Consider the following 14,010-nt stretch of genomic DNA (forward strand, 5'->3'; position numbering starts at 1 on the left):
AAGTATCAATAATTTCTTTATAATTGAACAATGTCAGCAGCCTTGTAAAACTGACCCCACCCTGGCTGGCTGGCTCAGCATTGGCCAGTGCCAGCATGTGGATGTCCCATGTTCAATTCCTGGCCAGGGCACACAGGAAAAGTGACCATCTGCTTCAACACCCTTTCCCCTCTCCTTCTCTCTCTATATATCTTTCCCCCTCCTGCAGCCATGGCCTGTTGGAGCAAGTTGGCCCTAGCAGTGAGGATGGCTCCATAGCTTCGCCTCAGGCTCTAAAATAGCTTGGTTGCCAAGCAATGGATCAACAGCCAGAGATGGGCAGAGCATCGCCAGTATGGGGCTTTCTGGGTAGATCCCAGTTGGGGTGTATATGGGAGCCTGTCTCTCTGCCTCCCTGCTTCTCATTTAAGAAATAAAAATTAGAAAAAGCTGACCCCAAAACTCTGAGTTTCCCAGATTTCCTGTGTATTCTACTGGACCACATCTGACCTAGGACACTTCCTGATGTAATTCACACTCTTATCTATAAAGAATTTTGATTGGAGACATCTTGAAATCACTTCAATATTTCTCAGAAACCTCACAATAAATCCAATATAGATTAATTTTAAAGGTCATGTGAAGGTCTCACAAAGATGTTTTGACAGAGAAAAGTCTGTATTGTGCACACTAATTCAGCTAATATGTAGTCATACTTGCATGGTGTATCTTGTGTTATGTAAGTGTAAAAGGAAACTTTAACTTATCCCATTGCTAATGCTAACCTATGCTTTGGCATTCAGGGCCATTTGTCACCAAGAAGCCTGATTATTACAAAAAGGAAAGAAAAGTTGTAGCCACGTCTCTAAATCACACTGCAAATTAAGACCAAAATCAAAACTGGAACTGCAACTGTCCTTTCTCTAAGAGGAATAGCCATCACAGTAGAGTTTCTATTTCTTCCAGATTGTGTCTTACACTTCTTTAATTATTCTTTAACCCATACATTCAGATAATTTAGAGATAAGTATGAGTGCTATGAAAATTTAATTTGTCTTTTCATTTACAGAAGAAAGATTTAAAGTGTATATATTAAGGGTTGTAGCAGCTAATACTATCTAAAATGTCTTTGTAGCTTTGTTCCCCAGATTACCATCACAACCATTCTTAATAGAACCAAGCAGTATTACCACTGCTATTTTATGCATTCCTTCTAAAACAACTTTCATTTCCCTATAAAACTTGCAAAAACTAACATGATTCTTTCCTGCCTGGAATCAAGTTGCAAAGTGCTTTTATCTTGACTAGTTGAAAGAACAAGAAGAAGTGTTGGTGATAGGAATAATAACAATAATTGACAAAGCATTTACTATTTACTAGGTCCTGTGGTCAGTAATTTATGTACATTGTTATATTGCATAACACAAACAGAATGAATGATTAGAATGATGTTTCTTAAAACCCTGAAACTTCACTGCATTCAGTATGACAGTGGTTAATATTTTGATGGACATAGTTTTTCTTGCAAACACATACAAAACTAGCAAACACTCAGAAAGGTTCTACTGAAGACACAGTGGGCAACTAACGTAATCTTCAGCTTCAAGTATTTTCTGATCTTGGATTAGAAGCAATGAGGATGGTTTATGTTTGTTGCTGGATGAGGAAAATTTTCAGGCAGTGAAAGCAGGAACACGAGTCTTAAGTCTACTCCAGAAAAATAGACAGAGAAGAGCCAAGTCATTTTGGTGAAACCATCGGAGCACTGAACTAAAATATACTGTGTTCCGTGGGCATGTTATCTCATTGCTATATCTGCACTGGAATGTAGATTAAGAAGTGTATGGTAACACATCATTTCAGCTTTGCTAAGAGTCAGTCTCTATCTCAGCATTACCTTTAAGTTATACCTCTGTAAGTTTATATTATTAGTTTGTGGTTATATGCCAGCCCTATGTGTGTAGAGCAACAGCGACCAAAGAAGACTCATTAAGGTATGTTGTAGTAGCACTGTAAGTATGAGTGGCATTGCCCTAGGTATGAAATATACTGTTAAATAGTAAAATAACTTTTATGAGTCTAGAATAAATAAAGGACATATTTCCATCATTTTATATAATAGCCTAACTTCTGAAGAATTCCTATTATGTTAAAATTGTACAAAAAGCTTCAGTTTATAAAATTAATTTAGATTGTAGGTGCCATTTACACCTACACAAGTCTGTTGGCAAAGCATTAAAAAATTGTGTAAGAACTCAGTGCTGGTGTATTCAAGATATCTAGCATACCTAGCCTCTCCTCAGTAAAATGCCAGAAGTGCTCCCGGTCATTGTGGCAACCAGAATGTACCCCCATGAATTTCCATGATCACTGTCGATGTGACAATGAAACTTTTGACTTTTGTGATCCAAATACTCTTGTCTCTTTAAAAGGGTTTATGTTTAAAAATTCAATGGTTGACACAGTATTTAAAAAATTTTAACAAACATAATAATCTCAAAACTCTATTCCTACACAGATGCACTTGCCAATGGGTGACAAAGTGAAGAGAGCAAGTTTCATTATATTTTACATGAAACATTCCATGAAAATTTTATTCTCAAATGTCTCAATGCTGGTGAAATCCAAGTGCTTTACACAGTTCCCTTTGGGAATCAAGATGCTCTTTGATGTATGTTTCTTCTTCTTCTTTTTTTTTTGTTTTTTGTTTTTTAGTTTGCAGGCTCTTTCCAAAGGCTTGCCATTACAACCTCAGTAGAAATTCCTAGTATCAGACTAGTAGGGTTTTCTTACCACAGGACGACTTGTCAGTCAATATCTGTAATAGTGAAAGCTCTTTAGGTGGAGTAATATTCTTGACTAAGGTTTCCTTGAAATAACGCTATTTTCTAGAACTTTCTAGTATGTTTCTTTTTTTCTTTTTCTTTTTTTTTGTGACAGAGACAGAGAGAGACAGATAGAGGGACAAATAGGGACAGACAGAAAGGGAGAGAGATGAGAAGCATCAATTCTTCATTGTGGAAGCTTTGTTGTTCATTGACTTGCTTTCTCATATGTGCCTTGACTGGGGGACTACAACAGAGCAAATGACCCCTTGATCAAGCCAGAGACCTTGGTTTAAGCCAGTGACCTTTGGAGTCAAGCCAGTGATCATAAGATCATGTTTATGATCCCATGCTGAAGCCAGAGGCTCCATGCTCAAGCTGGTGAGCCCACACTCAAGCCAGCGACCTTAGGTTTTGCTCCTGGGTCCTGTGCAGTCCAGTTCGACGCTCTATCCACTGCACCACACTGACTGCCTGGTCAGGCAGTATGTTTCTTATTTATATGGATGCCATTGGTTAAGAAGATCATAAGGTTATAAGTTTCTATTAGCATTCTACAAAATTTTGTTCATTTAATAAAACACTTTTTGAGCAAGTGAAATGAACCTTGAACTAGGAAATGTACTTCTTAAATCCTTTTCCTGATGGGCCAAATAATAAAATATAATTTTAAGTTTATCAAACAACAATTATAACTAAAAACTGGTACATATTTTATAGCTGTTACAATATTTATTTATTTCTATTCAGCTTATAACAGAAATAATATACAAATATAATAAAATAATATATAATAATATAATAGAGGAGGTAGACTGGGTGGACTCATAATTTCCATTATTAACATGAGTTCAGAGTGACTGCTAGAGAACAAAAAAACACAAGTATCCTCGGTTAATTTTTCTTGGCCCAAACCAACCTGTCTGAGGTGATCTGACCTAAACATGCAGAGCATTGCAAACAGACTTGGTAGACTTACATGAGGCATGCAATAAATATCTTTTTAATAATTTATTTTCTTGTCAGAGAACTCTAGTGAAAAAGCAAAATTGACATCTTGCTCTGCCAGTATTATACCTAAGCATGTCATAGCTCAGCCAGAAATTAAAATGAAGCACACAAGTGAACAAACACCTTTGCATTAGGGTATAAACTACAACAAACAGAACAGAAACTGCTGCCTAACACTGGCCCTCCAAATCAGTGAAGTCTAGTCCTTTCCCCAAAGAGACCAACTTCCAAGCAAGGTTAATCCTGCCTGACTTTTCAGTACTGACACCTACAGATAGGTAAAGACTCTGGAAAATAAGATTATCATTAGAAAAAACATCTATTTTTCTTCTACCTTCATAACTTTGCATTTGGGTATTTCCCTTTAGAAATCTACTTCAAATTTTGTTCAAGGAGCCAGTGTTTAAGAAGATTTCCTTATAAGTACATTGATTTTGCCAGTAAATATTCCTTTTTAATATCAATTTTATTTCTGAAATTTCCTTTGATACTAACCTAGTGACATAGATTTGAAGAGAGAGCACTATTTTATAAATAAGGAAACCTATAAACTGTACCCTTACTATGCACTCTACGCTCCTTAAGGCAGACCAAGCATTTAAAACTGTTTTCTAAAGTGGTTTTCAATTTATTTGTCTCTTAACATAGGTAGTAAAAATGTTCTTTTCTATATAGTTAGGCAGCTATGGAAAATTATGTCAAATTCAGTAATTTTATCATTTGTTTATTGATTAAATTAACACTGAATATCTGTTATGTACCAGATATATTTCAATCACTGAAGATGAAGGAATGAACAAAACAGACACAGGTCTTGGGCCCCTGGGGCTCACATTCTTATCTAACAAACTATTAATATATTATAAATTATATAGATTAATGATAATTGTATATAGTGCAAATATAGCTAAGCAACCGGGACTTCAGAGTTCAATCATAAATTATGACCCTACTATGTCATATATTTTTGGAAAATTTTTATATCATTAATATTTACTTGAAAGTCAAACTCTGGAGTTTCTCAAAGAGAAAAAGCATTTCGTATTCTCCTTAGAATGTGATGGTTGTTAAGATAGCTGATACCTATTTTTTTATATCTTCACACTTTGAGAGAAGATTGAAAAATGAAACAGTCCAGCAATGAAATCATTAACAAATTAGTTAACAAAATTTCATGGAAGAATTTTGGATCTTAAGGTGTCTCTACTAACTCCATCAAAACAAATGTCAACTTTTAGAGTTATCAAGGAGGCAATTTGTTCACTGAGTGAATATGGTTTAATACTTATGCGGAGTCATTGCAAATCCCACTTCTATTTTGGGGGATAAGAAAGAAAACAAAATGATGATAATTACACCTTCTATCAGTTTGAGTTTCCTGAACTTTCTGAAGTAGATATAGTTGGAGATTAGAAGCAACCTAGGGAGGGTCTTGTGTTTCTTGGGGAGAAAAAACCTTAAGTGATTTTTACTGGTCTTACTAAATATTATTATTATAGCAATAAGCTTGTTTAGCCACTCTTTGCTGCATGTTCAAAGGGATGTCCATCATACAGAGCATGTAAAGATTATCTTAGCTGACCAGAACCTTCACTTCATTCCTTTCAAAGTCAAGGAAATTTTTGTGTAATGTACACAATCATTAAAACATTTGTTCTGCATCTAAATGTTTAAATGCTTCAGTTATCTGTGATTTTTATTTCCTGTCTTCATAAGAATTCAGATGAGTGTGCCTCTGCTATTCTAATGAAGTGCTCAGTGAGGTCAGAGCCAAGTTGTTGAGGATGTCAGCAGAGCAAATATTTTCAACTGTGTTCCACAAGAATTTTTGAAACATGCCCTACCTGACTATTTAGTCAGGGGCACTGACCTCTTTCCCCTTAGGTTGTCAATTAAAAAAAATGACAACAGCCAATACAACAATAGCTGTTTGGTGTGAATGAATCAAAATTATATCTATATTTACTTGTCAAATCAGAAACAATTTTAATTTTTGGTGAGCTGAGAATTTTAGTAACTAGTTTATTTGTGCCATTAGATGAAAAAGGTTGAAAATTGCTGCTGTAGGGTGTGGTGGAGTTTGAGGTGTCCCGGGGGGCTTGTGGAAGGGTGCTGGAATTTACAGATTGCTGTGGGTGTCATCCTAGATGGTTTACAGAGCGCTTTGGGATGCCTGAGGTGAAGATTACAGCAATTTTAAGAGTCTGACACACTTTCATTTGTTCAAACTAAACATGACTTACAACCTCTTCTCCTTTCCCTGTTTATTTCTTTGAATGAAGATGGCAGAAATGCTCTGCATGGACTATTACCTATTATGTGAAATGTTATGAATTAAACTAATTTATCTTTTAAAAATTCATTTAGTATTTTTCCCCTTCTCTGTCAGCAGGGTATACAATGGAGCAGATTCACAATATTTGTCAAAGTTATTAGGGCCCTGGGTTTTTAATTACTGTTTTGAACCCCTACACTTTCTGGTAAAATATGGATGATGTAGTAAATGAGAAAAAAAGAAAAAGAAATAACAGCTATTACAGTATACAAACAAAGTATCAGTGACTCATTCTCATCTAAGACAACAGTTAATACAATGGCAGTTGCTCTGGATCTATGTATCTTTTTTATTTTGTTTTATATTTTTGTGGGTGGGTCTCTAATGTTATCATCCCGTACAATAAAATACAACCTCAGATGACACGTTGTTCTTAACAAAATTAAAATAATGAATAGAAAGAATAGAAAGTCACATGCATAAAAAGCTGAATATTTTATGTACAAGCAAAAAGTTATCTTGTACTAAAAGTTTTAAGTGAATTTTTCCTTAAAATGAAATCATATGCCTGAAAAAAAAATGATCTTACTCTAATTTTTATGTTCTATTACATCACAAAATTGTATTTTCCAGAATTTACTGCTAATAATTTGAAATTGTTCTTTTAACCTCTGTAAATTATAAATGTACTATTGTATAGATAAAGAATAAATTACTTATTTTGCTCTTTCTTTCCAAGAATTTTAGAATTTATAAAAAACCCCAAATAAACATGAAGTACCTATTATAAAATGAGTCAAATTTCAGGGTCTATTATGCTATTGCTATGGACAGTTCTGTGAAATGCTGAAATATTAGATGTGAATTACATCTATAATTCTAACATCATAATCTCTGTATTAGTTTCAATGTTTCCACACTTCAGGGGCTATTTTATTCCCTACTGATTCTTAGCATTGTTCAAGAATACAATAAGTAAATAGTAAGTATTTTATGAAGGAGTGTAAGCATAATTAATAGAAGTCATATAATGCTTATATTAATTAATACAAAAAAATAATATTAAATAACTTTAGACATTACAAGAAAATTAAATAAATGTAATTCAGCTGTGATAAATGATATAGTTTTGTTCTAGTTCTGAAAATTTTATACTTCTTATATGACTGGATATATCAAAGAAGTATAAGGAATGAATAGCTTTCCTTATAACAAATAAGTGATCTTTCCCTTTCTTGCTTTTCCAAAGTCTGCAATCCATTCCTCTTCCTTTCCACAGCTCTTCTCTATTTTTCTTAATACTGCCAGGAATCTCTAGATGCCCTGAGCAATCACATCATAAATCTCAGAGAACAATCTAAACCCTAATTGTTCCCATGTTGTCAAATAAGAGTTACTAGTAAGAAAGGTCTGTAACTAAAACTACCAGTTGTGGGTATACATGTAGCTTTTGATATAGTGGAAAACCTTACTTCATAAAATATTGGTACAAGGGCCAAACTGCAACTTTATAATTATTTGCATACGAGTTACCACTTAAAATGAGCACCAATACCTGTGACATTTGGGCTGTCTAGACAAAGGTTGTTTACCCAAACTAAATCCATTAAAGGTATGTCTCAGAGTGTTAGCGGAAACATACTAAAAATATTCGTGTTGAGTCCAGGTTGCCCTGGTGCCTAATTCCATGGCATAAATTAATGTTCAGAGAAAGTCTCTTAACTCTTTCGGATCATTAAAGCTGTATTCAGAAGGAACAATTCCAGTGATAATTGGATTAATCCAAAATGCAAATATCTGCATGTTAAGCTTTATTTTTAACTGCAAGTTTTTGTCTACATTAAAGACATTAAATTTATTATTTGCGTATAGAGACGCACACATACACAAATGGGTATTTGCAAAAGCAAAGGAGACTAAGAATGTGTGTGTGTGTGTGTGTGTGTGTGTGTGTGTGTGAGAGAGAGAGAGAGAGAGAGAGAGAGAGAGAGAATTTGGGTAGAATAAAAAGTTTGGGAGGTTTAGCTTATAGGAGTGGTTTATAGATGAGACAGTTGATCATTGCAATATAATAACAGTAAATACAATTCCTGCAGGAAGGAATAATCAGGATTTACTATATACACTGAGAGGCCGTTGTATAGACTAAGCACTTAGATTTACTTCTTTTATGATATTTAAGAATTAGAGTTCAATTTGTGATTTTTCATTTCTTCGTCTTGTTTTTAACCTCTTTTGTTCTGTGTTCCTCAGAATAGCTCCCTAGCTTTTATTTCAAAGTCACTGTTTTCTTTCCAAAAACACAGACTAAAACAGATGGAGCATGAAACTTTTCAACCAAAGTTAAGAAAAGCCTTCTGAATTATCACTGAATTTAGTACCAGAGGTATTACCATATATACAGTCTCACCATTTTACAAAAATATGAGTATGGAAAAAACTGGGCTTGCGAGTCTACATAGTCTAATTGTTCTTGCATTGTCACTGATTTTCTTGGTACTTGAGTCATTTGATTTATTCAAATTAATTTAAAATGCATTTCTTCTCCGACACCTATAACTCCTAGGATTGTCTCTTCAAATCAGTACGTGAACCAGCGTACCTGTGCCTCATCTATCTAGACTAAACCGAAAATAACAGCTTCTTGAAAAATACTTGGGTAGGGTGATTGTAATCATTATTGGTTTGGTTTTTGTTAACCTTTATATTTTGTTTGAAGAAGATTATGTCAATCCACCTGGAGTTTAATACTGTATGTTACTATAGTAACTGTATAGCCTGTTTGGCTGTGACAAAGGGGCTTCATCTCGTCCATTTCATGCTCCTGTGTCGACCTACTCCCTCCCAGTGTTTTATTATATCTGTCTTTAAGGGTATCTGCGGGAACCACAGCTGCTGTGCTTTTGTAACAGAAAGCTGCTTTCACTGTGTGAAATGCTTGCTCTAAAGAGGTCTTACAGGCTGATGGCATTATTGAATTTCAAAACAAAGACAAACAACATTAAATTGTTTATAGCTAATGTTCATGTTTTGCTGTATAACCATGTATTTTTCTAGAAATAGTATATAATCTGTTTTCTGGAAAAATTATATAATTGCTATCAAATGAAATTATAGATGAAAGGATAGAGAATAACCTTAAGGTGATATAACTTAAAAAACAAACCCGAAGTATATTCAGGTCAGAAAATATGCAACTTGATATACAGACTTTTAAAAAAAATATTTTCATTTTAATCAAGTAATTTGATTACTGTATTCTTTTCAAGTTGTATAGATATTTACTTTAGCAAAAAAACCTCTTTACGTTCTAGCCTTAAACCAAGTTTTAGTCTGGATTTCTTTTGAGGAAATGTATTAGATTCTGGGTTTTTTTTTTTTTTGCAAAGATGAAGCATTATTATTTGTAAAGGTTAAAATTGAATATAATTTTAGTGTACTCACAAATTATTTTTATGAATGTACTGAGAAAATAATTTTGATAATGGTTTTATTTTTTAGTTTCTCTCATTTTTCTAATCAAAGCAACTCCTGAACCTGAAACTTTAAAACCCTCATCTTCCCAGAGTGGTGCAGTATTTATCTGCCTCTGTTCCATAAAAGGCAATTTTAATGAGATTTTTTTCAGAATGTCAGCACAGTGATTTTCCAGTTGTGTTAATTGTTGTGTTGGAAAAGTGGTGAATGCTCAGTGCTATCTTGTTAACTTGCTAAGCATCTGGTCAGCAGGGTAGTTCAGTTCCAACAAGGCTCTTGACACCTCTGCCAAGGGTTATTGATACCTCACACACCCCAGCTGAGGCAGATTGTTTTAGTTAGGCTTCAAGCGTAGCCCTTAGTTAGGAAGAAGAAAAAAAACAAAAACACAAAAAACAAGTGATTGACAGCCCACACCTCCTGGGCCCTTCTTACTACCAGACACAACATCTGCTATGCCCTGTGGAGCAATGAACCAACATACAGGAGAGAGAACTGATTCTAGTATTGTCAGGGTGGATTTTGTTTAACCCTTTGTAGTTAATCTCTGGAGAAAATTGTGATGTGGCCTTTCTGTGGGAGTGAGGATAGGTATAAATGTAGATTTGGGGGAAGATTAGAGTGCCTTGCTTTAAAAGGAATTTTACAGCAAGTGATGAGAAAGAAGTCTTATAAGTGTCTAGAAATAACCTTATTGTTGTGCTTTTTGCATTATCCAAGGAAAGATTTGTCATAGTCTTTCATCACTATCTCAGAATCAGGAAAACCAAACTTGTGCAGAGTAATGAATTAAGGGCAAGTGGTTTTGGCTTCCATCCATACAGTATTTTCAAGCATATAAATTGTACTGCATCTCAAGTTTAAAAATTATTTGCAAAATTTCAAATAAGATGAATAAGTCAGTATACTTGTTAAGTAGATAGAAAAGCCACAATGTGTCCCTGCCAAAGCTTTTATAAGACAAAAGTGCTGTGCAGCTAACATTTTGTGAATTCTGAAGTTATACTACTAAAAAATGGGAATTCTATATCATTTTTGAAAACTTGGCTTTTGTTATTGCCAACTTAACTACCTTGCTGATAGAATACAAAATCCTGTATTTGATAATAAATATGGTTCATTAAAATGCATCCAGATACTTTTGAAGACTGCCAGTAATATATAGGGACACTTAAAGGTTCCCCAAAGCAAGTTTTAGGTTAAAATTACTTGCACACTTTTGAAGGGCTTTTTTTTGTTTCTGGATAAAGATATCTTCTGAAACAATTTTTCATACTTTGGGCATATTAGTAAAAAAGTTAAAGAATAATAAGTAATGTTGAGGTAAAATGACATAATTTCCATGTATTCTCTGTTGCTGGCAAGGATAAAAATTAGAAAACAGAGTTTCAGTTATTGAAAAAATATAGCAGTGAATCTAAGAGTAATTCAACAACTTTCTATTCACATGTGCATATTTATCAGATTATCTCTCCATCATATTGCTATGCACCAATGGTAATACTGTTCTGAATAGCCATGACACCTTTGCTTACAATGCTTTAAGGACAGAAGAGTTACAGAAGAGCTGGGAGCATTTTCTTATGTCTTTATTACAAGAATGTAATTAGCAATATTATCATTGTTATGCATTACTCTCACCTCTTGTCAACCTTCTGTTATTCCCACATAATTCACACAATATTATGAAGACAAAGAAATCATTACTTGAGTTATAAGATATCATATGGCTATTACTCAGTTATATTAGTGTGTACATACCTGATATTTAAGATACATTTTCAACAAACTTGTTCTCATGCCAGAAGTTTTAGCCCAAGACTATCTTCTAATAACCAAAATTTTTACTTAAATACAGATAATTCAAGAATTTTTTTCTTTTAAAATTTTATTATATGCCATATTAATATGCTTAATTCTCTTTAATTGATTTAGTTTTCTATTACTATTCCAAAGCCCCATAATTCACATTATTGTAACTTTATTTTATATCTAGATATCTGCTTAGAAAATACATTAGTTTTTTGGGGGGATCTTTTTTGGGGGTGTTTATGCAGACAAACTCTTCCATAGAAATACGAAAGAAAAGAAAAAATAGGTATAATAGCATATATATATAATATATATATATATTTTTATCTAGTTATATAATCTCTGTGTGGAAATAGGTCATTTTAGCTCATTCACACTCATTGTGATAAGACATTGCTGATGTCTATCATCTCATTTTGTGGTTTTTCTTTATCATGCCTTCTCCGATTCCTTATTTCCTACTGGATTGCTAAATGCATTTGGTCCTGATTTGATAGTTCTGTATTTGATTTCTGTTCTTTCAGTTGTTATGCTTAATTTTTAACACATATATTTAAATATATTTCTCAAAAGATCAAAAATTTATCATTATCTTCTTTCCCTATTTTCCCTTTTCTCTCTGTGACTTCCTCTACTTTATCCAACTCATTTGTAAGTCTCATCTTGAATTCTGTTTTCAGATTATTATTTAAAATCTTTCTTCCTTCTTTGCTGCTACCTCCTATTTCACCTCTGCCTCGCCTTCTCCTCATTTTTCCTCCTTTCTTTTCTCCCTCTTCTTCCTTTAATTTAATTACTAAATTTTAACAAACAATTAACAATATTATGCTTATCATTTTCTCTTCATTTTATACCCTTATAAACTCATTTACCTTTCAGAAGAATATATTCTTGAGTGTTTACTGTTTTTTCATTCAAAGAGGTTCTTATATGACTTTTGTGAATACATTTCTTTAAACATTTTCTTCCCTATAAACTATTATATTATCCCTTAGCAACTGCTGGTAGATAAAAGTGTCTTTCTCCATTCTGCCTACTATTTTCATTTTAAAATTTATTTTTATGGATTTCTTCATCATGATCATTTATGATCTCAATAACTTGCTTTTTACCTGAAATTGTTAGTTTATTTTTATACAGTAATTAGATTTTTATGTCAAAAAAATCTAACCTTTATTATAATCTATTTATCTCACAAATCTTATTTTTTATTATCTTACATATGTAAAATATATTTATTTTGAAGTTATTTTCTGATTTTCATTAATTCTATGTTTTTGAAAAAATACATTTGCAAATTTGTATTTTTCTCTTTTATGGGTTAATTTCTCTGCGAGTTAATTTTTTTTTTTTTTTTTACTGAGAACAACAGAGTCAAAGAGAGGGACAGATGGGAACAGACAGACAGGAAGGGAGAGATCTGAGAAGCATCAATTCTTCATTGAGGCACTTTAGTTGTTCTTTGATTGCTTTCTCATATGTGCCTTGACTGGGGGGCTACAACAGAGCGATTGACCCCTTGCTCAAGCCAGTAACCTTGGGCTCCAAGTCAGTGACCTTTGGGTGCAAGCCAACCACCATGGGATAATGTCTATGATCGCACGCTAAAGCCAAAAACCCTGCATTCTAGCTGGCGAGCCCATGAGGAAGCTGGATGAGCCTACACTCAAGCCGGTGACCTGGGGCTTTACACCTGGGTCTTCTGCATCCCAGTCTGATGCTCTATCCACTGCACCACAGCCTGTTCAGGCTCTGAGAATATTTCAATAAAATAAAACAATAATATTATATAACTATTAAAACAAAATCTACAAATATTTTTTAAATATTCTATTTTGAGACTCTTAAGAAAACAAAAATGTAATTAGAAGTTTTTTTAACAAGAACATAAATAGGAATATTTCTGTCATCATTTATGAAATATTGCCAAAATTTACTCAAATAAATATTTTATCAAATAAAAATATAAAAATGAATAAGTTAAACATTGAAATTAGAAAACAAATGCAAAATAAACATTTATAAAAATGTAATAAAATACACAAAGAATTAGAAAAGCCTGAAAGTATATATAAACCTGGTAAATCCAAGAACTTGTTTTTTTATAGGAGAATTTTAGATAGTTTACAACCCAAAAATTGACCTAAGAAAGAAAATAAATATTTTAAAATGAGATTAAAAGTAATGGGTTTATGTGTGTACATATATTATAATTATAATTAATTGGAAACCTTGCTATAATAAATATGTGACCATTATTGACTGAAGAAAAAATTAAAATTCTCAAAAGAACTGAAAAAAATTTTAATTATTACCCTTAAACCAAAGTATCAATTTTCCTCAATTTTTCAAATATAGGAATTACAATATTTTATTGTTAATATCATAGTGAAGTATGGAAGGATGTTCTCATTAATGAAACAAAAAATTTATAAAAATTACACAAAAACATAGACCTATATCTTTTATATAAATAATTAAAAATCACTAATAAAATATGACCAAACTATAAGCCCATATATTAAAAAATTATGTCATGTTCAACTAAGTACATTCTGAAATATATTTTTTAAAAATATTGCCAATTAGCCTGACCTGTGGTGGCGCAGTGGATCAAGCGTTGACCTGGAA

Source organism: Saccopteryx bilineata, chromosome 1 (genome assembly GCF_036850765.1).
Source record: "Saccopteryx bilineata isolate mSacBil1 chromosome 1, mSacBil1_pri_phased_curated, whole genome shotgun sequence".
In the NCBI taxonomy this organism is placed as follows: domain Eukaryota; kingdom Metazoa; phylum Chordata; class Mammalia; order Chiroptera; family Emballonuridae; genus Saccopteryx; species Saccopteryx bilineata.